Below are 24,340 nucleotides of genomic sequence, written 5' to 3' on the forward strand. Positions count from 1 at the left end.
TCCGTCCCCTGCAGCCGCAGTGGTCCACAACCCCATGACGACTACCGCAGTTCACTTCACCCCTCCGCCATCCCACACCGAACCCGGGGTTATCGTGCGGTTTGGCCCCCGGTGTACCCCCCAGGGAACGTCTCACACCAGACGAGTGTAACCCCTACGTTTGCGTGGAAGAGTAATGGTGGTGTACGCGTACGTGGAGAACTTGTTTACGCAGCATAGTGTAGCTGAGGCAGAATAAGGGGAACCAGCCCGCATTCGCCGAGGCAGATGGAAAACCGCCTAAAAACCATTCACAGACTGGCCAGTTCACCGGACCTCGACACAAATCCGCAGATTCGTGCCGGGACCAAGCGCTCCTTCCCTCCCGGAAAGCCATGTGTTAGACCACACGGCCAACCTCCCCATCATTCACGTGCTGTTTCCCACAGAGTGAACACTTCTTTGGGCCAAATAGATGGAAGTTTGGAAAGTGCGAGATCTGGGCTATTAGGTGGAAGAGGAGGAACAGATCAATGAAGTTTTGTGAGCACTTTTAGATGTGAGGGCTTGTATTGTTGTACAAAAGTAGTAGTTAGTTTGCATTTTTGTGGCAACCAACACAATGAAGTAATTTCTTCAACTTCCTGAGGGTAAAGCAATATGCTTGAGAGTTCATCGTTGCTCAGTGATGGAGGACACTAAACAGAATAACCCCCTGAGAGTCCCAGAAGACCGTCGTCTCGGTTTTACCAGTGGAGGGTGCTTCGGAAGAGAGATGGCGTGGCACCACTCTGTGGATTCTCGTTTTGCTTCTGGTTCGATGTGATGCATCCCCTATGACGATGTCTCACAAAAAATTGTCATGATCAGCCTCTTAACACGCAAGAAATTCTGCACAATGGTCCTTTGTTGATCTTTATGGTCTGCTAGGCGACAAGGAAACGAGTGGGCACACACCTTGGAATACCACAAGTAGTTGATGAATATCAGCATTACCAACAGATGTGTCCAGCTGTGCAACGAGGTGCTCGATTGTGACCCGTCAATCATCTCGATTAAGTTTGTCCACATGCTTCAAAATTGCAAGGGTCAGAGCTGTGTGCTGCCAGCTGGAGAGGTTTGCGCTATCTTGTTGTGATGATAATGGGCATCTCACCCAACGACTTACTGCACTTCTGTATGTCTACGTAGATGTTCTGCATGCTCCTACAAATATCTGCTATAAACAGATGCCTAATTGAAGGAGTATTCCCAGATGTATTAAAATTATCCAGGGTAGTGCCCATTTACAAGAAAGGAGTCAAAAATTGCCCATCTAGCTATCGCCCAATATCTCTGACACATATTTTATCTACAGTTTTGGAATCCATCATCAACTCCCAGTTGTGTGATTATCTGACATGTAATAACATTATTACTGCAGTACAATTTGGCTTTAGGAAGGGCAAATCCGCAGTCCATGCCATTGACTCCCTGATTAAAAAAGTGCTTAATGCTTATGAAGAAAAAATTTTGCTCAGGCTACCTTTTGTGATCTTAGCAAAGCCTTTGATTGTGTAGAGCATATTTCACTCCTCAACAAACTCATTTATTACGGAATCACAAACAGTGAAGTTGACATATTCGAATCTTTCCTCAGCAACCGTAAACAAATTGATTGTATTGGTAAACAGAGATCACAGCTAGCTGAATTAAAGTGTGCTGTGCCACAAGGCTCAGTATTAGGACCTCTGCTATTTATCCTAATGACAAATGATCTACCATCTTACATAAATACTCACTCCATTCTCTATGCAGATGATACCACTTTTTTCAGTATTAACTCAGACATGGACATGCTCCAAGCCGTGGCAAATGACACAATATCACAAGCATCAGTCTGGTTTTGAGCTAATGGGTTCCTGCTAATTAGAGTAAAACTCAAAAGATTGTATTTAGTTTAAGAAATCTGCCAGTAGGAGACTTCATTGATAGTGTTAAGTTCTTAGGTATTGTTATAGATAGTAAATTGACTTGGGAGCCACATATTAAATACATTAGTGCAAGGCTGTCTAGAGTAGTGTATTTGTCAAGGAATTTAAAAAACCATGTACCTGCGGCCTATGTAAGATCGGCCAACTTTGCTTTTTTTCCAAAAATTATATCTTATGGGTTTTAAATATGGGGCAATAACTCACACCTTCAGGACATTTTGGTACTTCGGAACAAAGTAATTCGAATTATGACAAACAGTGAGAAATTGGTCCACTGCAAACCACTGTTTATCAACTTAAAAATATTAACTGTTATAAACATGTATATTTACACTGCCCTATAGCATAAAAAGAGCAATTTATCAGAATACCAGCGTAGAAGAGATGTACACTCTCATGGAACCAGAAATAGAAGCCATCTTGACAGACCTTACTACAGATTATCCTAGTCACTGAACAGCTACAAAGTGGTGGATATGAAGATGTATAACAAACTGCCACTAGAATGGGTAGAAGCTCCATTTGATTTATTTAAAGACAAGTTATTCAGTTGATTAGCTGCAAATCCTTGCTATCACCTTCAGGAATTTTATGACTAAAACATCATAGTGGTACCAGTTTGGAGAGTACAGCGTAATTTCTTTAACTGAGTAATTTATGATGATCTTCAACCGATGTATATATGCTGTATAGCTTGTATTTATGTAACTTGATTTTGTCAATTGCTGTAATGGCTAAACGACAATAAAATTTCATTCAGTTCGATACTCTGGTTTCCCTCTAAAGAAATTCAATTACAGCTCTCTGCTTGGGACACACATCCGCTACAGACGCCACTTTGAAGACTATGTATAAAGTCGACACCTATCGGAATTTCATGAAACTATAGCGGCTCAAGCGGGAAAATTCCATGATGTCCCACAAAAAATACCGCATTTTTCAACTGAAACTGACATAGGAAAAAAAAGTGTTGCATTACTTATTGAAAGTCCCTCGTAATTTGCTCCACCCCATGTGGGGCACTGGTGCAGAGTACAATAACATTACTGCTTTTTCTGGTAGCCTTCCTCTTGCACACACAAGTCTTGATCTGAAGGCAGGTAGTACTGCTCACTTGTAGGGGAATATGGCAATTTAGACTTGACACCATGTCTTTACAATGTTGTGTCATTCCACTATTAAAGCACACACATGGCATACCCCACACCTTTATCTAGCGCTTGCATTGAAGTCCTGCAGCTTCTACCACGAATTCCAGTTACTGTCTCTGCGTCTGTCCACTAGCGAGTAAACCCGTGGAAGTCACATTAGTAGCTTCCACAGGTTAGTGGAAACAGTTTCTCCCTTATTGGTGCTAAACTTGCCAGTTTCTGGTAGTTTTTCCCAAACTTGCAGTTGTTTTTGTGTGTTCAACACCAGTACAATAATGTGTGTTTAAAGGAAAAATGTCTTAAAGATAGATGAAACAAAACAAATATACCGTGTGAACCCATAACCATTTATGAGGCGTGTGTGAGAAAAGTGATGAGACCGATTTTTTATGTACCAAAGTTTTTATTTATTTTTTTCAAACAACAATATTTTCTCCTTCAAAGTAGCTTCCATTCGGCAGCTATACACCGACAGTCGTCGTTCCCAGCCTTGGTAGCAGCACTGAATGACTTAACTGACAGGTCCTGTAACATGTTTGCCACATTCTTTCGAATGTTCTCCAGAATCCCAAGATAACGTCCTTTTAAAAAAATTTCAGCTTCGGGTAGAGAAAAATACCACAAGGAGTTAGATGAGATGAACAAGGGGCCTGTGGAACAGTTGGAATGCCTTTTGAGATAAAAATTCCGCGATGGAAGCGGCTGAGAGACACGGGTCATTGTCATAATCATGCCCGGCCTCTCTCGATTCACCGTTTTCCTAAGGCTCTGTTGACAGTTTGTCGTGGAGGAACATGTTCTTTACGCACAGTACTTGCAATGTCAAAAAAGCAAAGCAGCATTGGTTTGATTTCTGATTTGATCATTCGAGCCTCTTTCCATCGAGGAGATGTCTCAGCGTGCCACTTTTCACTTCACCATTTTGTCTAAGGATCGTAATCACAAATCCGGGGTTCGTCATCTGTGATCACATGACACCATCTGTGGTCATTGTCTCCCTCTCTCGAAGATGGACGCACACATTTCCTCAAAAATTGTCCTGTTACACTGTGAGGCTCCTTGGTACCGTTCTGACATGAGCCTTTGGCATGTATGGATGAGAAGCCAATAAGAAAATGATTTTCTCGTATTAAGGAGGATTATTTTAATGTTCAGGAAGATATTCCAGGTTTTATAAGATCGTTTACATGCTTTAATCCACAACAATCCACATCAGAGCACTCGAGACCTGGCAGATGTGATGAACTGTGATCACTCCACTGTTGAGTGACATCTGCAGGCACAATGGGGAAGGATAAAAAATCTGGTGTATGGGTATTGTATGCTCTAAGCCGCAATCGCAAAAATCAGCATCTCTGCTTCCTTGCTTGCCATCAGTTGTCTCGACACCGGTAACTCCTATCCTGTATTGCTACTAGTGACAAAACATTTGTATTTTTGCTAATGTTAGAAAGAGGAATAACTGAGCTCCAACAGAGCACAAACTCCCTGTACAAAGACCTGCATGCATCCACAAAAGATAATAATGTGCATCTGGTGGAAATGCGACAATGTGATGTACTACACATTGCTGGGTGTAACCGTCACTGCTGACATTTATTGTCAACAATCTAGATGTCTTGCAGATGCAACCCACGAACAATGAGCAGGAAGTCTAAGTGAAGTCATGGCACTCCATGATAAAGCCTGTCTTCTGCTAGGCTGACAAAACACTGTACAGGAGTTGGGTTGGGAAGTCATTCCACATTCACCTTGCTCACCTGATCTTGTGCCTTGAGATTTTCACCTTTTCTGGTCTCTGTCAAAGAACCTCCAAGGATGAAAATGTGCTCCGAATATAGCTTGATGACTGTTTTGCCTCGAAACCATTTGATTTCTACAGTTGCAGAATTGGAAAGCTACCCAAGCATTTGCAGACTGTTGTGAATAATGAAGGAGACTAGGAGAATCTCCTCCTAGCAGTTACACAATGACTGAATGAGTCACATGTTCCTTATTTATCACAATCTTACATTAGATAGGAAAAGGAAATAAATCTCTCTTTAGTGTAAAACATACTTGTTTTACTTACTTGTTTTCAGAGGTATAAATACTCACCAAAACTATGGATTTAATACTAAAAAAAGCCATTTTCAATTTTTTAAGCTGCTACCTTCACACTCCCCACTCTTAGCGGTGCTAGGGTGCCTTACCAGCACAATATTATTTTCCCTGGATAATAAACTGTAGGTATACATAGTTTGGTTGAATTTGTTTCAGGTAATCAGAGCTATGCTGCCCTCCCTCCCCCCCAAGACACAAAATATTAATTTTGTAACATTACTTACCAGTCCATTGTTTTCCACAAAGTATATGTTCTACTAAAATCATATACTGAAACACTGTCATTGTACTGTTTTCAAACTCAATATATGAATAATTGTTTTACTATTCAGACATCTTAGCACTTGCAGGCAACTGACCTTTATGAACAGAGAATTACATTAACCTGTTGACTGTATTGGAGCGGTCTCGGTGTGCCAAGCTCTCACTGTGGTCATTTGCCGCACAAGTTTCCAAACATACGTTCGTATACCATGACGGATAGATGACAAGATCAATTTGATTGCCCTTATGACCTCTCACTGTGTGTTATCATTTACCCTAAACCTTACAGATGATGTTTCACTGCGGCACGACTATGACTTTGCCGAGACATTTTACTGATGTGTAGTTCAGAAAATATGCTAAATGATGTAAATAAATATGAAGGTAACTCTGAATGCCTGGAGATGGTGAACACCTCAGAAGTACTCAGTACCTGCCACACTGTGAGTAGAAGACCAGAGGCTGTCCCGCCAATCTCATGCGTCACAGTCAAAGGATTACAAAGAATGTTCATAGCAGACGTGATACAGAATGAGAGTGGTGATAAATCTGTTTCTCTTCTGCAGTACCAGTTTTAAAAGTAATACATTAGTTGCCATGTCTTTTGTGGTGGTAATAAAGGGTTAGTGGGCCTCATTTAAGGACTTTCACTGGTCACTCTTGATGGTAGTTTCCACAGAGACGCCACTCCCACAGAGACGGTTCGACTAGAGCAGATTTTATTCAGAGCTGCTAACCTGTCCTAGGATTTTCACTGGGTCAGTGGCGCAGAATAAAATAAAGATATTTGTTACAACTAACAACCTCTGCAGAATAATATCTTACTTGCTCATTGAGAAGTAACAGAAGTATACCACAATTTCAAGAGTAACCCCTGAAGAGTCTTTAAACAATGCAAAATACTATGAAGACATACTCATCTTCACAGTTGCAGGCATCTGACCTTTTTGAACACAAAATTACATTGACCTGTTGTCTGTACCGAGGTAGTCTACGTGTGCCGAACTCTCACTGTGGTCAGGTTAGTTAGTTAGTTGGTTGCGTGTTCCATTGATCAATCGCACAGTACGGTAGCCGTTATGATGTGGAACGTGTCAAGTGCACAAGAAATGCACATACGAAACAAGATTTTTTAATATGTATATATTACAATACAGAATTAAGGATTAATATTTCTATTATTTACCCCATTACCTTAAATGGCACAAAATGCATATACTATATTTAGAGATTTATTTATTCCTATTCAAGAATTCATCTATGGTATACAAGGAGTTGTCAAGGAGATACGATTTCAATTTATTTTTGGAGCTATTACTGCTGTCTGTCGGACACCTTATTTCATCTGGTAAATTGTAGACAATTTTTATAGCAGCATATTTTACCCCTTTCTGTGCCAAAGATAGGTTGAGTAAAGGATCGTGTAAGTCTTTCTTTTTTTCTGGTATTATAATCATGATGTCACTGTTGTTTTTCAACTGGTCCATGTTGTTGACAGCAAATTTCATTAGTGAGTAAATGTACTGTGAGGCCGTTGTAAGAATTCCCAATCTTTTAAAAAGATGTCTACAAGATGTGAGACTATGAACCCCACACATTCTAACCACTTTCTTTTGAGCAGCGAATACATTTTGTCCAAACGTTGAGTTACCCCAAAATATTATTCCGTATGACATCAGAGAGTGAAAGTATGCAAAGCATGTTAGCTTACTAACTTCTATATCCTCAAAACTGGCAATTATTCTGACTGCAAAAGTTGCTGAAACTAGCCGCTTTAGAAGATCCAAAATATACTCATCGATGAGTACATCCAAAACTTAGTATGCTCGGCCCTGTTTACTGACTTCAGTTGATGTGTTATACTTATTGAAGGAACTATAATTTTTGTAGCAGAAAATTGGATGTACTGTGTTCTCTCAAAGTTTAGAGTAAGCCCATTTGCAGAAAACCAATTAAAGACTTTTCCGAAGACCTTATTTGTATCCTTTTCAATTGGAGTTTCTTTTACCGGATTAATAATGATGCTTGTATCGGCAAAAAGTGTCAGTTCAGCTTCTTTTTTCAGATAGGAAGGAAGGTTGTTCACATATATCAAGAACAGAAGGGGACCCATGATTAAACCCTGTGGAACACCTCATGTAATTGCACCCCAGTTAGATGAAGCGGCAACCTTATTTAAATCACTTGACCCATATAAGGAAACTTTTTGCTTCCTGTTCTGTAGGTACGACTGAAACCACTTATATGCTATTTCAATTATACCATAGAACTGTAATTTCTGTAACATAATCACACAATCAAACGCTTTGGACAAGTCACAGAAAATTCCTATTGGTGACATTTTACTATTTAAAGACTCTATTATGAGGACAATGAAATTGTATATTGCTGTCTCAGTGGAACAGTATTTTTGAAATCCGAACAGTGTTTACTAAGTATTCCATTACTGTTGAGATGGCTAACCACTTGAGTACATTACTTTCTCGATTTTTGAAAATGCTGTAAGCAAGGATACTGGCCGATGACTATTGACATCTGTGGTGCCCCCTTTTTGTAAAGCGGCCTGACAATGGCATATTTTAACCAGTATGGAAAAATACCTTGAGTTAATGATGCATTACATATGTGACTCAAAACATCAGCTGTAATTGCTCCACAATGTTTTCATATCTTATTAGAGATGTAATCTACTCCAACAGAACATTTATTTTTTGAAGATTTAATAACTTTACTTATTTCACAAGAGGTGTTAGGTGAAACTTAATCTGGCTAAATTTTTTCAAAGCAGACTCTTCCATGTACTGCCTGGCTTTTTCTTTTCAACTGTTCTCACCAATTTTTTCTCCTACACTTAGGAACTGGTTGTTAAATAAATTAGCTACTTGTATACACTGGTTAGGATGGTCTTGTTCTCCTTAATAGTAATACTACCGACCCCAGTGGTTACTTTTCCTGTCTCCCTTCTAACAACATTCCATAATGATTTGATTTTATTGCCGGAGTTGTTAATTTCTTCCCTAACATACACATTTCTTGATTTCCTTACAACTTTTCTCAGTATGTTACAATAATTTTTATAGTGTAAAACGACTTCTGGATCTTTACTAGTTCTTGCTGTCTCAAAGTTTTCTTTTTCTTTCTGAAGGCACTTTATTACCTGTAGTAATCCAAGGTTTCTTTGAAAAGTGTGTGTTGTTACATTTAGTAATTTTCGTTGGGAAACAATGTTCAAAAAAGGATATAAATGTATCAAGAAATAGGTTCCATTTGTCATTATCATTGGCTCATTATATACATCTCCCCAATTAACATTTCTTAAGCTTTCTTTGAAGTGCTCTATAGATACCATTTGAGCGATCTCACACTTTTACTTAATGGTTTCCGAACTGTACACCCTGTTAGGTTTTGTAAGTTAATCAGTTGTGCATCATGGTCTGACAATCCATTTGCCACAGGGAAAGCATGTGTTTGTTTTACATCCTCTTTCTGTACAAATACATTATCTATTAGTGTGCTACTGTCTTCAAGCTATACATGTAGGGAAATTGATCACTGATTCTAAGTTATATGTTGTTAATAACACTTCTAGTTCACTTTTCCTTCCAAAATTATTTGGAAAGCTTACATTGAAATCACCACAGATTAATAACTTCTTCTTTTTGTCTGACAGGCAGCATAATAGGGAATCAAACTTTTTAATGAATAGCTCTCAGTCTCCTAATGGGGACCTGTACACTGTTGCTAATATCAATACTACATTATCCAGCTGAAATTCACATACACAAACCTCAAAGTGCTGATCAACACAAAATTTGCTTACTTCTACAGTTCTGCATTTATACCCTTATTTTATGAAAATGGCAACTCCTCTTTTATCCATCTTAGACCTACAAGTGTAAGATGCTAAATTATACCCACTTATACTGACACTATCCATGCCTACAGTTACATGGTGTTCCGACAGACAGAGTATGTCAATCTCATTCTTATTTTTGAGATCATCTAAACACACTAATAGCTCATCTACTTTATTTTTCATTCCCCTGATATTTTGATGAAGTAAGTTGATACTGCCCTAACTTTACCCCTATTTACTGTACATGAAGTTTATTTTATTCTATTTATCTTGATTGTCATCTGTCTGGACTTTGGCTTTAACCTAAAAAAAAATCTGTCTGCCTGGACCCATTAACCACAGGCATCACCCCTTGTGTGACAACTGCTGCACAAGTTAACAAACATATGTTCATATACCAAGACAGGTGGATGACAAGGTCCACTGGTCTGATAAGTCTTATTACAGCTGCAAAATGCAGAGAACCTCCCCTATTACTTATGGTGGGGTGTTGGTTGGGTGGGGGGGGGGGGGGGGGGGGGGGGGGGGGATCATCTAGAAAATTCATTCTGCTAGTGATGACCTTGAGGTTTTTCAAACAGCACCCGCAGCCCCTGCACTGCAAACTACATCACTCTTGAATGTAATTTTCACTCTGCAGCAGAGTATGTGCTGATATGAAACTTCCTAGCAGATTAAAACTGCTTGCCGGGCCGAGCTCAGGACCTCTGCCTTTCACAGGCAAGTGCCTTACCGGCTAAGCTATCCAGCCACGACTCTTCCTCACAGCTTTACTTCCGCCAGTACCTCATCTCCTACCTTCCAAACCACACAGCAGTTCTCCTGCAAAACTTTCAAGACTAGCGCTCCTGAAAGTGCTTGCCTTTCAAGTTTCGCAGGAGAGCTTCTGTGAAGTTTGGAGAGCAGGAGACGAGGTACTGGTGGAAGTAAAGTTGCGAGGATGGATCGTGAGTTGTGCTTGGGTAGTCGTCAGTACAGAACTTGCCTGCAAAAGGCACAGGTCCCGAGTTCGAGTCTAGCCTGGCACACAGTTTTAATCTGCCAAGGAAGTTTTACATCAACCTGGTCACCCGCACTAAACCTCTCTAGCCTGCGGTGGGCAAGTGTGTGAAATATCTGAAGAATTAACTAGATAGATACAGTAGATGCAAACTTATTTTTTGTACGATACATGCCATAATGAATACAAAATTATGATGCAAGATATGGCAACATAGAAGGAAATAGGTGCAAGCCTGAATCTAATAGACTTCAACTTATTTCCTATATTTATAAATAAGTGAATAATTGTGTAATGTTTACTACCACATGAACATTGTTGTGTAAAATATAGTCCCATCAGTATCGACACATGTGCGACAATAGGCCTATCAATATTTTCCAAAACGCCGCGCATAAAAACAGAATTGTCTCAGTGTCACTACCTACACCTGCAACTATACTCCGCAAACCACCGTGAAGTCCATGACAGAGGCTACATCCCACTGTACCAGTTATTAGGGTTTTGTGTGTTTTAATTATTCTAATCTTACCCTCACAATCCCTATGTGACCAATATGTAGCGGATAGCACTACATCCCTAGCATCATCAGTTAAAGCCGGTTCTTGAAATTATGTTAATAGACTTTCTCGGAATACTTCACATCTGTCTTCAAGAGTCTTCCAGTGTAGTAGTTTCACTCTCTCTGTGACATTGTCCCACAGATCAAACAAGCATGTGGCCATTCCTGCTGCCCTTCTCTGTATACAGGGTGTTACAAAAAGGTACTGCCAAACTTTCAGGAAACATTCCTCACACAAAAATAAAGAAAAGATGTTATGTGGACATGTGTCCGGAAACACTTAATTTCCATTTTAGAGCTCATTGTAGTTTCTTCCATCTACGCTCAATGGAGCACGTTATCATGATTTTATACGGGATACTCTACCTGTGCTGCTAGAACATGTGCCTTTACAAGTATGACACAACATGTGGTTCATGCACGATGGAGCTCCTGCACATTTCAGTCAAAGTGTTCGTACGCTTCTCAACAACAGATTCGGTGACCGATGGATTGGTAGAGGCGGACCAATTCCATGGCCTCCATGCTCTCCTGACCTCAACGCTCTTGACTTTCATTTATGGGGGCATTTGAAAGCTCTTGTCTACGCAACCCCGGTACCTAATGTAGACACTCTTCGTGGTCGTATTGTGGACAGCTGTGATACAATACTCCATTCTCCAGGGCCGCATCAGCGCATCAAGGATTCCATGCGACGGAGGGTGGATGCACGTATCCTCGCTAACGGAGGACATTTTGAACATTTCCTGTAACAAAGTGTTTGAAGACACGCTGGTACGTTCTGTTGTTGTGTGTTTCCATTCTGTGATTAATGTGATTTGAAGAGAAGTAATAAAATGAGCTCTAACATGGAAAGTAAGCATTTCCGGACACATGTCCACATAACAGATTTTCTTTCTTTGCGTGTGAGGAATGTTTCCTGAAAGTTTGGCCGTACCTTTTTGTAACACCCTGTATGTTTAATACCCCATCAGTCCTATTTGGTATGGGTTCCACCCACTTGAGCAATATTCTAGAACAGGTCACACAAGTGATTTGTCAGAAATTTCCTTTGATTGTACTTCCCCAGTAATCTAGCCATAAACTGAAATCTACCACCTGCTTTACCCACGACTGGGCCTATTTGATGATTCCATTTCATATCCCTCCAAAGTATTAAACCCAGGTATTTGTATGAGTGGGCCGATTCCAACAATGACTCACTGATACTACAGTCACAGGACACTATGTTTTTTCATTCTGTGAAGTGCACAATTTTACATTTCTGAACATTTAGAGCAAGTTACTAATCTCTGCACCATGTTGAAATCTTATCAAGATCTGACTGATATTTATACAGCATCTTTCAGACAGTACTGCACTATAGACAACTGCATCACCTGCAAAAAGGCTGATTTTACTATTAATATTGTCTGCAAGGTCATTAACATACAACATGAACAGCAAGGGTCATAACAGATTTCCCTGGAGCACACTCAAAGTTATTTCTACATCTGACAATGACTCTTCATCCAAGATAACATTTTGTGTCCCCTCTACCAAACAGCCTGCAATCCAGTCACAAATTTCACTCGATACCCCATATGATCGTACTTTTGACAATAAGTGTACGTGTGGTACCGAGTCAAACTGCCATTGGGAAATCGAGAAATTCTGCAGCTACCAGACTCCTACAATACAAAGGTTTTAGTATGTCATATGAGAGAAGTAGGAGTTGGGTTTCACGTGATTGATATTTTTCAGAATCCACACTGGTTGGCATTGAGGTGGTCATTTGTTGTAGATATCCCATTATGTTTGAGCTCACAATATGTTCTAAGATTGTACAACAAATTTATGTCAAGGCTATTGGATGGTAGTTTTGTAGATCTTGTAGACAGGTGTGAGCTGCACTTTTTACCAAGAATTTGGCAAGGTTTTTTGTTCAAGGGATGTGTGATAGGTTATAGTTATAATAGGGGCTCACTCAGCCGCAAATTCAGTATGGGAGCTGACAGGAATTCCATTATAATCTGGAGCTTTGTTCAATTTTAATGATTTCAGCTGTTTCTCAACACTACTGACACTAATACTTATTTCACTCATCTTCTCAGTTGCACAAGGATTAAATTGGGGCGATTCTCCTGAGTTTTCCTTCGAATAGGAACATTTGAAAATTGAGTGAAGCATTTCAGCTCTTGCTTTGCTGCGCACAATTTCAGTTCCTGTCTCATTCGCTAGAGACTGGAGACTAGTTTTGGTGCCACTAACAGTCTTTATGTATGATTAGAATTTCTTTGTGTGCCGTGGAACATCATTTGACAACATTCTGCTATAGTGATCACTGATGGCGGCATGCATTGCCCTCAACAACCAAATGCACTTCATCCAGCATCTCTTCATCTGTAGCCCTACACTTTGTTTTACATGATTATACAGTAGTTTGTTTCTTTTGAAGTTTCCCTACAGAGACTGTGTGAAGATTCCTTCCCATTATGAACTGTTCTACTGGGTACGTACCTATCCAGTGCATGCTCAACTTTTCTTTTAACCTTGAGGCGTGGTTCCTCTATATGTTTCTGCTCTGTGCTGAACATTTCAAGTTCCTAATTGAGGTATACAGTACTGATTTTTTATCTAGTTTTTGAGCACACACCTTTTTGCTTGTGTTAGCAGTCCTTTGTACTCCGGTAATCATTGTGGCCACAACTGGGTCATGATCGCTGATACCATGTCCGATGGGGACATCCTCAAAGAGTTCTGGTCTATTTGTTGCCATTAGATCCAATGTATTTCCATTATGAGCGGAGTTTCTAACCATCTATTCTGGGTTGTTTTCAGAGAATGCATTTAGTATGTTCCACAGGATGTCTTATACGCCCACCACTAACAAAACTGTATCCTACAGTACGAGGTCAAAGTATGAATATTACACACTTCCTCCAGCTTAGGCAAATAGTTCTTTTGGACATTGATGTGGTCTACAGTGGGCTTGATAGGACCTAGTGAGGCACCATGGGCTGTTTCGCAGAAACCTCCTCCCCAAAAAAAGTTTTTTTTAATTTTTATATTTTTGCTGTCACCAACAACAAAATATTTTGAATTGTTCACATATTTGAAGGTAGCCGAAGTAAAGGTCTTCATAAGATAACAGTTCCTTGCAAACACTATGAACTGCATTGTTGCCTTCATTCCCTCCAAGAGATTCAGATAAACAAAGGCCTTGTTGGCCGAAAGGTCACTTTCTGACAGTCTATTTGTTGTGCTTATCTGCTACTCAGCATCTCCGTTATATGGTGAGTAGCAACTATCCTTTTCATAATATTTTTACATTCCAGCCTGGATTTTCCATTATCTAATTTATAATATGCAAGTGGTAAAATACTGATGAAAAACAGTTATAACAAAATATATGAACAATAATACAGAAAATGTTTATTTTCATGTATTTTAACATATACACACCAGATCATATTAATACAATCATTTCAAGTGTCTTAAATAACAGATATTTGCTATAAAAAGTTGAGAATGATTTTTATAAGTTTTGGGACAGTTCACACTTACATTTAGTAACTTTATTCAGTTGCCACATTTATAAGATTTGTATGTTTCCAATAAGGTTGCAGATACATGAGAACTTTACAGTGTACTGTGGAATTTATTCTTAAAACAATCTTAATGCAATAGTAATAATATTTCAGAAACAACACTTCATAGTATGCAACAGCTCTTTAACTTCTGCATTAGCATGTACCTGTAATGCTGAGCATTATGCATATTACTATTTAGTTGTTAACTTTCTCAAACAAAGACTGCTTTTGTAATTGACGGATATAATTTAACACTAACATATCCTGTTAACAAGCATTGTCTTTGTAGGTCTGCAGTGCTTCATTTTCTTTTTTTTCTTTTTTTCCTTAAGTAATTCATCCATTGATAGTATACCGTCCTCAAATATAAGACTTTTTTCTTGCGTAATAGATAGGCCTTTTGACACATAACCACGATGTCATGTATTAATCTTATTTAAATTGTTACTCATCTGTATTAGTGTTCAATACACAAACTGGAAGGGCTGAAAGTTTTAGTTTTAATTAATGTTGTATAAATCATGCATTAGTCATGCATGGTATAAGTGAAAAAACATTATAGCATACTTTCTGCATCAACAATGTAAGAATCAAAGTATTAAATAAGATTAAGAAATCACAGCTTTGGGAGTTTATCTCAGAGCCCCCAATTTGACTAAATTGATCAAAATGTGTCCAAGACTGAATTCTTAAGTTTCTTTGGCTACTGCAGCCCCTATCTTCCTCCAAAAGCCAAAGCAACCTCATTTAATGTTCATACTGCTATAAAGTTTGCTGTTTGTATTTATAGCGGGCAAGTCAAAGATTGCATGTGCTCTATTCAAGGTCAGCCGAGGGGAATGTGGGGCTCCACGGAACTGAACAATGTGGCCAGAATGGAGATAGCATGTTGTAAGTGACCGATATCTAACACAGTAACCTTTTCCTTAAACTGTCCCCAAGCTTTGTGAACGAAATGCCAAAAATTCCTCATTTACAATAAAGATTCTGTACAAGAGGTTACGTAAACAACTGAAAACCTTTTCAGCTAACTAGAAGAATGGGTTACTTGTCACAGTGGCACTGGTCTATCACATACATGGAGAAATGTACAGAACACTGACAAACGTGCTCAAATGCAAAGGCTTTTGGTGACCGTATCCTAATTAACTCAGATGTAATCTGGCATTTTTTATTAATGCACAAGATTAATTTTTAATCTGTAAATTAATGTGTGAAATTGTCCCTGGACTCAGTGCCCCTTAAATTTATTTCTTTGGTTCCAAAAGTAATTGGGACGATAGTTGTAAATGTGAGCCTTTTTATTTTAGTACTGCAAAACAACCTATTGTTCGTATTGCTTTGTCCGAGTTTGAACCATCTTCTATCTCAACTAATAGATTTGTTATTAAAACATTAATTGGTCATATGAAACTGAAAGTATATGTTATGTTCTGTAAACGTTTAGATGTAGTTGCTGAGATTGGTACTTATATGAAGAATCTATTCTAATTTCATGTAATAAATTTCAGGTTGATTGTACTGTGATAGCCAGCAAGTAGTGTGGTTTCTCTAGCAGTTCTGGCAGAGTGTGTACAGTACAGATGCAACATGAGAAAATGGCTACTTCTTATGAATTTTGTTTTTTACTTGGCAAGAGCGCAGCAGAAAATTTTGTGACGCTGCAAATAACCTACAAAAAACACGCTCTTAGTGAAACTCAAATGTATGAATGATTTTCTCAGTTTAAAGAGAGGGAAATGGCCATTGAAGATTAGCCCCATTCTGTTACCCCTGCAACTGCTTGATGCAAGGACAATGTCGGCAAAATCTGTGGTCTAATCGACAAGGACAGACACAGGCAGTACCATCTAACAACTCTAGCACTTATCCGGGTTGTCCTGGAGCTCAATTCTGAGATGCAATGAGTGGCTGCAAAGTTCATGTCGAGACTTCTCTCTGGAGATCAATGGAATTATCGTGTTTGAGCCTCTCACAAGATGGACTCATTTGAAGACAGTCCATTTTTTTTTTTTTTTTTCAACAAAATCATCACAGATGATGAGTCGTGGTGCTATGGATACGATCCAGAAAGTAAACAGTCAACTCAATGGAAGTTAACAGGCTCAATTCATCTAAAACAGGCTAGGCAGGTGAAATCGAATGTGAAGACAATGTTTTGTAAAGGTGACTGAAATGCTAATTATTTCTGCATGGCATAGTAATTTACATGTCCTGTGAATATGAATGTCCTATCTCTAGTTGTTCAATGTGTTCTGTTTTTTTCTGAACATGAGTATATGTGCAAACAAATGAGAAGAGAATATAAGCTAGTGGTCTTAAATAAAGATATTAAGTTGCATATTGTCGACATTGTCTGTAAAAAGAGCACGAAAAACTAAGATAGCTCACTTTACTGAAGATAATATGAGGGCTGCTTTTTTAATTGGTTCCTGGAACTAGTCTTCGCAAAACAACTGCTGTTAAGATTGTCAATTATGGGACTCTTTTCAAGCAAAACTTGCTCTGAGCATTTGTTTTAACAAAATCAGCACTTTATGAAGAAACAGCAAATAACTTAAAATTACACAATTTATATTTCAATATGTTCTAGGAATGTTAAGAATGACAGATGTTCATCTGCATCCAAAATATGATTGCCAGCCAATTTACTCTGATGAACAAAACCATTGTTCGTATGATAATGGAATGAGCCCAAATGTTTTACGGTCTTGACAGTGAAGAAGGAAGGCATCTGGCATTCCAAATGGCTCAGCATAGAAAGTTACAAGATAAAAACATAGATGGAATAGATTGGCTCAATACTTTCAGGGAATGCGATCCAACACTTAGTCTCCAACATCCATCCAGAGGCTTGCAGTTTATTAAGGACCATCTCGTTCAATAAAACGGATGTTGGAATATTCTTCACTAACCTGAAGAATATTTTGAATCCTAATTCAACATTTAGTGATGAAACAAGGATTTTCAAGTTGGATGAGACTCAGACTCCAAGCAAAGTATTTTCTGCTAAAGAAAGTGACATGTCACTTACTGACAGTGCTCCTGAAGTCTCATTAAAGTTTAGTTGCTGTTCCTGTTGTGGTATCGATAGCAACGATGCCACAGAATAGTATCTCAAGCTGGCACTAGGAGTCACCGATGACAGCGCACTCTAGACGGAGCGGGAGAGCTCTACAGGCTCCGCTCCAGTTTCAGCCCATTTCATCAGGTGCAGTCAGCCAGGACACTTCGCTTCAGCATCACACCTACGTACAAAGTTATGTAATCTTTTATCACCTTGTTTGTGCACCATGTAATGTAACGGACTACTGAAACTATCGATACCATCGGCGGGCGAGCTATGCGGTGCTGTGCTGTGAATCGACATGTAAAAACAATTATATTAATATAAAATTACAATCATTTTAATTATGTCAACATAAATTTAAATATTATCATTTCATTATAAAAACTAATAATTTGCAAGACAATCATATTATGTATTGCTGAAGAACTATTTGAGAACTCTATTCAATTTTCGTACTGTTTTCATAAGTGTATATGTGTGATGTATAAAATATCTATGCTAAATTCATGTTGGCAAACCTGAGTGCTTTACAAGGTCTTTGATTGTTAATGCAGAAACAGTTTACTGGGCGAGGCTAAGGGATAGTCACGTTTTGGTGAGTATAAAAGACAGTGAGTCTTGAGAACTCGTGAGAAACGGACGATTTTGAGAAAGGTAGTATTGCTGAACATTTCTGAGACGACAACTTATGTTGGAAAGGCTTATATTGGTGAACTACCGATTTTTATGAATATGATATTACGAAAATATATAATATGGAAAGGTTTAAACAGTATCAGTTTTTACGTAGCATATTACAAACCCAAGGACCCATTGTAGTAACAATTACAGCAAATCTAGACGTTACCCCTACACAACGAGCAAGCAACGACGAGTATTCAAGGTGAGGTAATTAAATTATTTCATGTTCGTACTGTGAAGTTACCTTCTCTTTGTCAAATATTCAAGTCTCTTATGCTCTGTTAAAAGAACCCGGAACCTAAAAATGATGAAATTTTGGGTTTTCAGTTTCTTGTAAAATAAAATACTACAGATCTTCCTCTTTAAAATGACATATTAATCTTACTCGTAGCTCAACTCCAAATATTGAAAATATTATTTTCAATAATGTGCTGTAGAGGGCATGTCGCGACATTGAATTTCCATGAATACATGTTCACTGAAAACATCGTTTTTCAAAACTTCCGGTCTTTCCAAAGACTTTATATTATGTTGGCAACACGATTTGATAGGCAATTGTTTTGTCTGTGTATTGTAGTCTTTGGATACTGTTGTTTACATTGAGCATTTGGTGGTTATTGCACGATTTGTGTTTTATTTCTATTGCGTAACTGGAACTTATCAAATATGCCTCGATTTAGTAACAGAGTTTACAAGAGGAAGGTTATTCATGAAGTGAAATCTGCTACTGTCTTTAGCACAAGCAAGAAGTCGCATGGATCAACTGAAAAATACAGCAGTTTATTGGAGAACTGTAGTGAGGATAATGTGAATGAAATAATTAACATTTCATTGCTCTCAAAGGTGACAGAGTTCAGTACTGTGTAAGGAATGTTGCAAACTGAGTATGTCAGTAAATGTCAAGCGACACATAGGACTAGCAGCAGAAATCTGTCTCCATTGTACTAGTTATCATTACAGTGTTTCATTTTGGAACTCTGAATATGTAGAAATAGGCAAAGGTGAAACTGATAGTGAGAAAAGCGAGTACTATGGTGTAAATATGATATTTGTTTATGCTCTAAGGTCAATCAGGGGATACTCTGCTGGTCAAATGTTTTGTGGTGTAATGAATCTACCACCACCACCAACGAAATTCTCAAAATATAACTCGGTTGTTGCATCCTTTGTTGAAGATATTGCCCAAGAATCCACGAAAGAAGCAGTGGAGGAGGCTATGGCGGTGAATGAAGAAATTCCACATGTTCAGAATCCTCGGGACCTGATTGTCGCACTAGATGGTACGTGGCAGAAGCGTGGGCACACTTCACATAATGGGGTAATAACTGCAACAAGTGCTGATACTACAAATGTTACAGGTGTTGTAATTAAATCCAAACACTGTAGGTGTCCTAAAAGAGTGAGGGATGAGCATGCAGAAAACTGTCGAAGGAATTACAGTGGGTCTAGTGGGGCCATGGAAGTTTCCGGTGTGGAAGACATTTTCAGTCGCTCTCTTGTGTGGTACAAGGTCAGATACCTACAGTTCCTGGGTGACGGTGATTCGAAGTCTTTTGCTGCTGAAACCTGAGCTGAAACCTTATGGAAATGATGTTACCATTACTAAACAGGAGTGCATAGGTCACGTTCAGAAATACATGGGAACAAGGCTGTGTCGACTGAAGACCACAATGAAAGGCCAAGTACTCAGTGATGGAAAACCTTTGGGTGGAGCTAAAAGATTGACAGACGAGGTAATCAACAGATTGCAGAGAGACTATGGACTGGTAATAAGTCAAATACTCACAGTGTTGATGCAATGGAAAAGGCTGTAATGGCACTTTACTACCACACCTTACCAACTGACGAGGAACCACTACATGGACTATGCCCACAGGGACCCAATTCCTGGTGCAGGTACAACAAATATCACGGATCTGAATGTGTATACAAGCATCATCACAGTCTACCAGAAACTGTCATGAAGGCTATAAAACCAATTTTCAGAGATCTTTCTGCAACTGAACTTTTGAAGAAATGTCTCCATGGACGTACACAAAATCAAAATGAGAGTGTGAATAATGTAATTTGGACCAGAATCCCAAAAAATGTGTTTGTGGAAATTCACACTCTTCATTTTGGAGTCTATGATGCCACTGCTACGTACAACAAAGGTAACATTATAAAGTGCAACGCGCTGCAGAAGTTGGATGTGTGGCCCGGAAAGTACATGGTGAGTGCAATGATGTCAATAGACAATGAGAGGGAACGGGATGCTGAAAGGAAAGAAAAGAAAAGAAAAGGAGTGTGAGAGGCAAGCCAGACAAAGAATGAAAGGTGTGAAAAGAAGGCTAGATGAGATGTCTAGTGACAGTGAAAACCGCTCTTATGGTGCTGGACTCCACTAAAATGTTAGTGAAACTTTGAAACTCGTTTTCCACAAGTTCACTTTTTTTGTCATATAAGAAACATTTTCTGCTAAACTATTTAGGGATAAAGACTTAAAATTTTCAAGGAATGTAAACAGTGCCAATATACACCTTGTATCATAGCCTTTTTGTGATACATAATTGATAACAGATTTTATTTCAAAGATACTATGCCAAAAAATGTGTCAATTATTTTCAGCAGGCCGCCAGCAGGTTCGGACGTGCCAGACAGGCTTGGACATGTTCCAGATGCTTGCGCAAGTCCCAGCCGTGGCCGGTATAAAAGGCGTAGCGAAGTATACCTTATCACAGTCGATTCTTTTTCTGTCGGAGGGAAACGCCATTTTATCGACACTGTGCTGTCGATTTGGAATCTCTTGGAATATTGTGTGGCAGAGGAGTTATTTGCCAAAGGTAACAGTACTCATCTGCATGCATATATTAAACTTGCTGAAGGAAAGCTATTGAGCGATGTTAGGTCCGGTTTGGAATTTATGTTTGGAAGTATTAACGGGGTCTTTGACGTGCAAAAGTGTTGTAGTAGGAAGACGGCCTTAGCATATATTACCAAATCGGATTCTGACCCTATTTGTAATGTTAATGAATCCGCCCTGTCATTTAATGTACGTTTACGTAGGTGGGCGGAACGTACACAGTTTATAGACTATACAGATCCATTTTTAGTGAACAATTGGTCGCGAGTACGATTTATAGAAAAGTATTTTGAATCATTCCAGGCCAAGAAGTGCGTTGTTCGTGGATTTACCGAGTGCCATTTGAAGTATAATGGCTGGGCGGGCCGTGTTGTCCAATGGTATAATGCGGCCTTTCGGTCCAAGGCGGTACCCACTACGGAGCAGCGCATCGACGAGTTGGCCATTACGTTCTATGGAAATAGAATTAATTATTCTGCAGCAGTAATTGTCTTGGAAGAGCTGTGGTATTATAAGCCCAATCTGCAAGATCTGCTAGAACAATTTAGGCTTGCATATAGAGAGTATGTTTTCATGCCAAATGGTATAAGGTGTGCTAACAGATATTTTGACTTTCGGCAGGGAAGATATAGGCCTTTATGGTATTTGTATTAGAACCTCTATAAGTAAAACCTCACAAGTCCCATCTCAGACGCACAGCCGAAGGCCATCCTATGAAATGGCCTCACGGGTAGTGAGGTCTCCTTGTCAGGATAAACCAAAATATAGGCTTGTGCACAAGTTAGAAGCAGAGAAGACCAGGTGGCATTGTACATCGTGGACTTGTTATATTCGTGTCGAACGAGTTTAATATTGGAGATGAAGCATTACTTTCCCATCTTCGTGTCGTTCATGCTGATTGTCATATCCTGCATTGTTTGAATGTGAAACAGGAGATGGCGTCGGACAATTCGGACATGGACGAGGAGACGGAGGCCTTATATGTATCGTCGGATGAAGATGAGGACCCGGTATCGCCGTGCTCGAACGAGGCGTTGGATACGCCGCCGTCGTCCAATGCTTAGTAGACCATACTTTGCCCGCATGTGTAAATGGCGTACGGAGTACACGCAGTCCGATGGTGTTAGATTTGAGTATGGCAAAATGGGGAGTCAAGAGAAGAGCGACAACCTTGCAAAGAACCTGGCTACACTAAAACATTATGATATATCTGATGAATTTAGGTTTTTTTCTAATAAATATGCTGCTGTTATTATTAATAAAATTGTAACGTATATCTATAGAGTTAATGTAAGGATAGAAAGACTAACATTAGATGAAAGAGCTAACAAAAAAATATTTGAAGACCAAGGAGCCTTAGAAAGAGTTAGGATTGCTTGTACTAATAAGCTTGGACAATTTAGTTTGAAACCAGATAAGTCCTCGGGAGTACCGTGGAGGAAGTATAGTAGGCGTCTTGCATATAAATTTGTCACGTATAGTAAACCAGAGACTAGTGCTGATATTAGTAAAGTTAAGTCATGGGTTGATCTTGAAAATCAATGTAAATGTAAAAATAAAATATTTCAAGGAACTAATCCTCATTATATAGGTGTACAGGTTGCTGGTGATGAACCGGAGAAGAATGACATTGTTCAGAGTGAAGTCAAATATGTAACATTTAATGTACGAAATCGAGTGTATATGACTTTTTGTAAGCGTAAGGGAACTGTCACGTTCTGAATAAAGTTTATTTTATTACAGTCTATGTCTGCGTTGGCGTTTTTCTATGCAAACTGGGAACACATAAGGAACTACCCTGATGATCTCCGTCTTGCATTCCTCGTACCCACTACGGAGCAGCGCATCGACGAGTTGGCCATTACGTTCTATGGAAATATAATTAATTATTCTGCAGCAGTAATTGTCTTGGAAGAGCTGTGGTATTATAAGCCCAATCTGCAAGATCTGCTAGAACAATTTAGGCTTGCATATAGAGAGTATGTTTTCATGCCAAATGGTATAAGGTGTGCTAACAGATATTTTGACTTTCGGCAGGGAAGATATAGGCCTTTATGGTATTTGTATTAGAACCTCTATAAGTGAAACCTCACAAGTCCCATCTCAGACGCACAGCAGAAGGCCATCCTATGAAATGGCCTCACGGGTAGTGAGGTCTCCTTGTCAGGATAAACCAAAATATAGGCTTGTGCACAAGTTAGAAGCAGAGAAGACCAGGTGGCATTGTACATGTAAATACGAGTTTTGCTTGCATTATCGGTGGCAATTGTTAGCAAGGCTCTATTACGTACTCGATATTTCAGAATGGCGTACAACCTGCGTCCCGCTCTGGGATACACAAGAGATGGCTATGAAGCTGCAACCCGTGGTCTACAATCATCCCAAGCCAGCGAACATAACAGTGCTACTAGTGCAGAGGACAATAGGAGTTCGTCGGAGACTGCACAACATCAGTTTGACGACGGATGGGAGGTGCCGTTGTCGCGCATGCCAGCGCACCTACTCGGAGCTCCAGGGCCATCCACTGCGAGTGCATCCATTCTTCGGGCCCCAGTAGAAAGCGACACGAGCCCACCTAGTATTACTTGTGGGCCGCGTCCGCGTTTCCGCGATGACGTAACCTCCTCAAGGCCGCCAGCAGGTTCGGACGTGCCAGACAGGCTTGGACATGTTCCAGATGCTTGCGCAAGTCCCAGCCGTGGCCGGTATAAAAGGCGTAGCGAAGTATACCTTATCACAGTCGATTCTTTTTCTGTCGGAGGGAAACGCCATTTTATCGACACTGTGCTGTCGATTTGGAATCTCTTGGAATATTGTGTGGCAGAGGAGTTATTTGCCAAAGGTAACAGTACTCATCTGCATGCATATATTAAACTTGCTGAAGGAAAGCTATTGAGCGATGTTAGGTCCGGTTTGGAATTTATGTTTGGAAGTATTAACGGGGTCTTTGACGTGCAAAAGTGTCGTAGTAGGAAGACGGCCTTAGCATATATTACCAAATCGGATTCTGACCCTATTTGTAATGTTAATGAATCCGCCCTGTCATTTAATGTACGTTTACGTAGGTGGGCGGAACGTACACAGTTTATAGACTATACAGATCCATTTTTAGTGAACAATTGGTCGCGAGTACGATTTATAGAAAAGTATTTTGAATCATTCCAGGCCAAGAAGTGCGTTGTTCGTGGATTTACCGAGTGCCATTTGAAGTATAATGGCTGGGCGGGCCGTGTTGTCCAATGGTATAATGCGGCCTTTCGGTCCAAGGCGGTAAGAAAGAAGCAACT

At 39.5% G+C, this 24,340-nt stretch overlaps 1 protein-coding gene across 5 annotated transcripts in view; it reads right to left on the reverse strand.

Moving 5' to 3' along the window:
* Positions 1-24,340, reverse strand: part of LOC126427382 (uncharacterized) — a 420,537-nt gene that overhangs the window by 25,175 nt on the left and 371,022 nt on the right. For 4 of the 5 annotated variants that reach the window (XM_050089734.1, XM_050089737.1, XM_050089735.1 and 1 more), the window contains one exon: positions 14,281-17,816. The exons of the other annotated variant lie outside the window; for it this stretch is intronic. The gene's annotated coding sequence lies outside the window, so the exon portion shown is untranslated. Of the gene's footprint in view, positions 1-14,280; positions 17,817-24,340 lie in introns of those variants that run through there. 5 annotated transcript variants of the gene reach the window in all.

This window comes from Schistocerca serialis, chromosome 11 (assembly GCF_023864345.2).
Source record: "Schistocerca serialis cubense isolate TAMUIC-IGC-003099 chromosome 11, iqSchSeri2.2, whole genome shotgun sequence".
Taxonomy (NCBI): Eukaryota; Metazoa; Arthropoda; class Insecta; order Orthoptera; family Acrididae; genus Schistocerca; species Schistocerca serialis.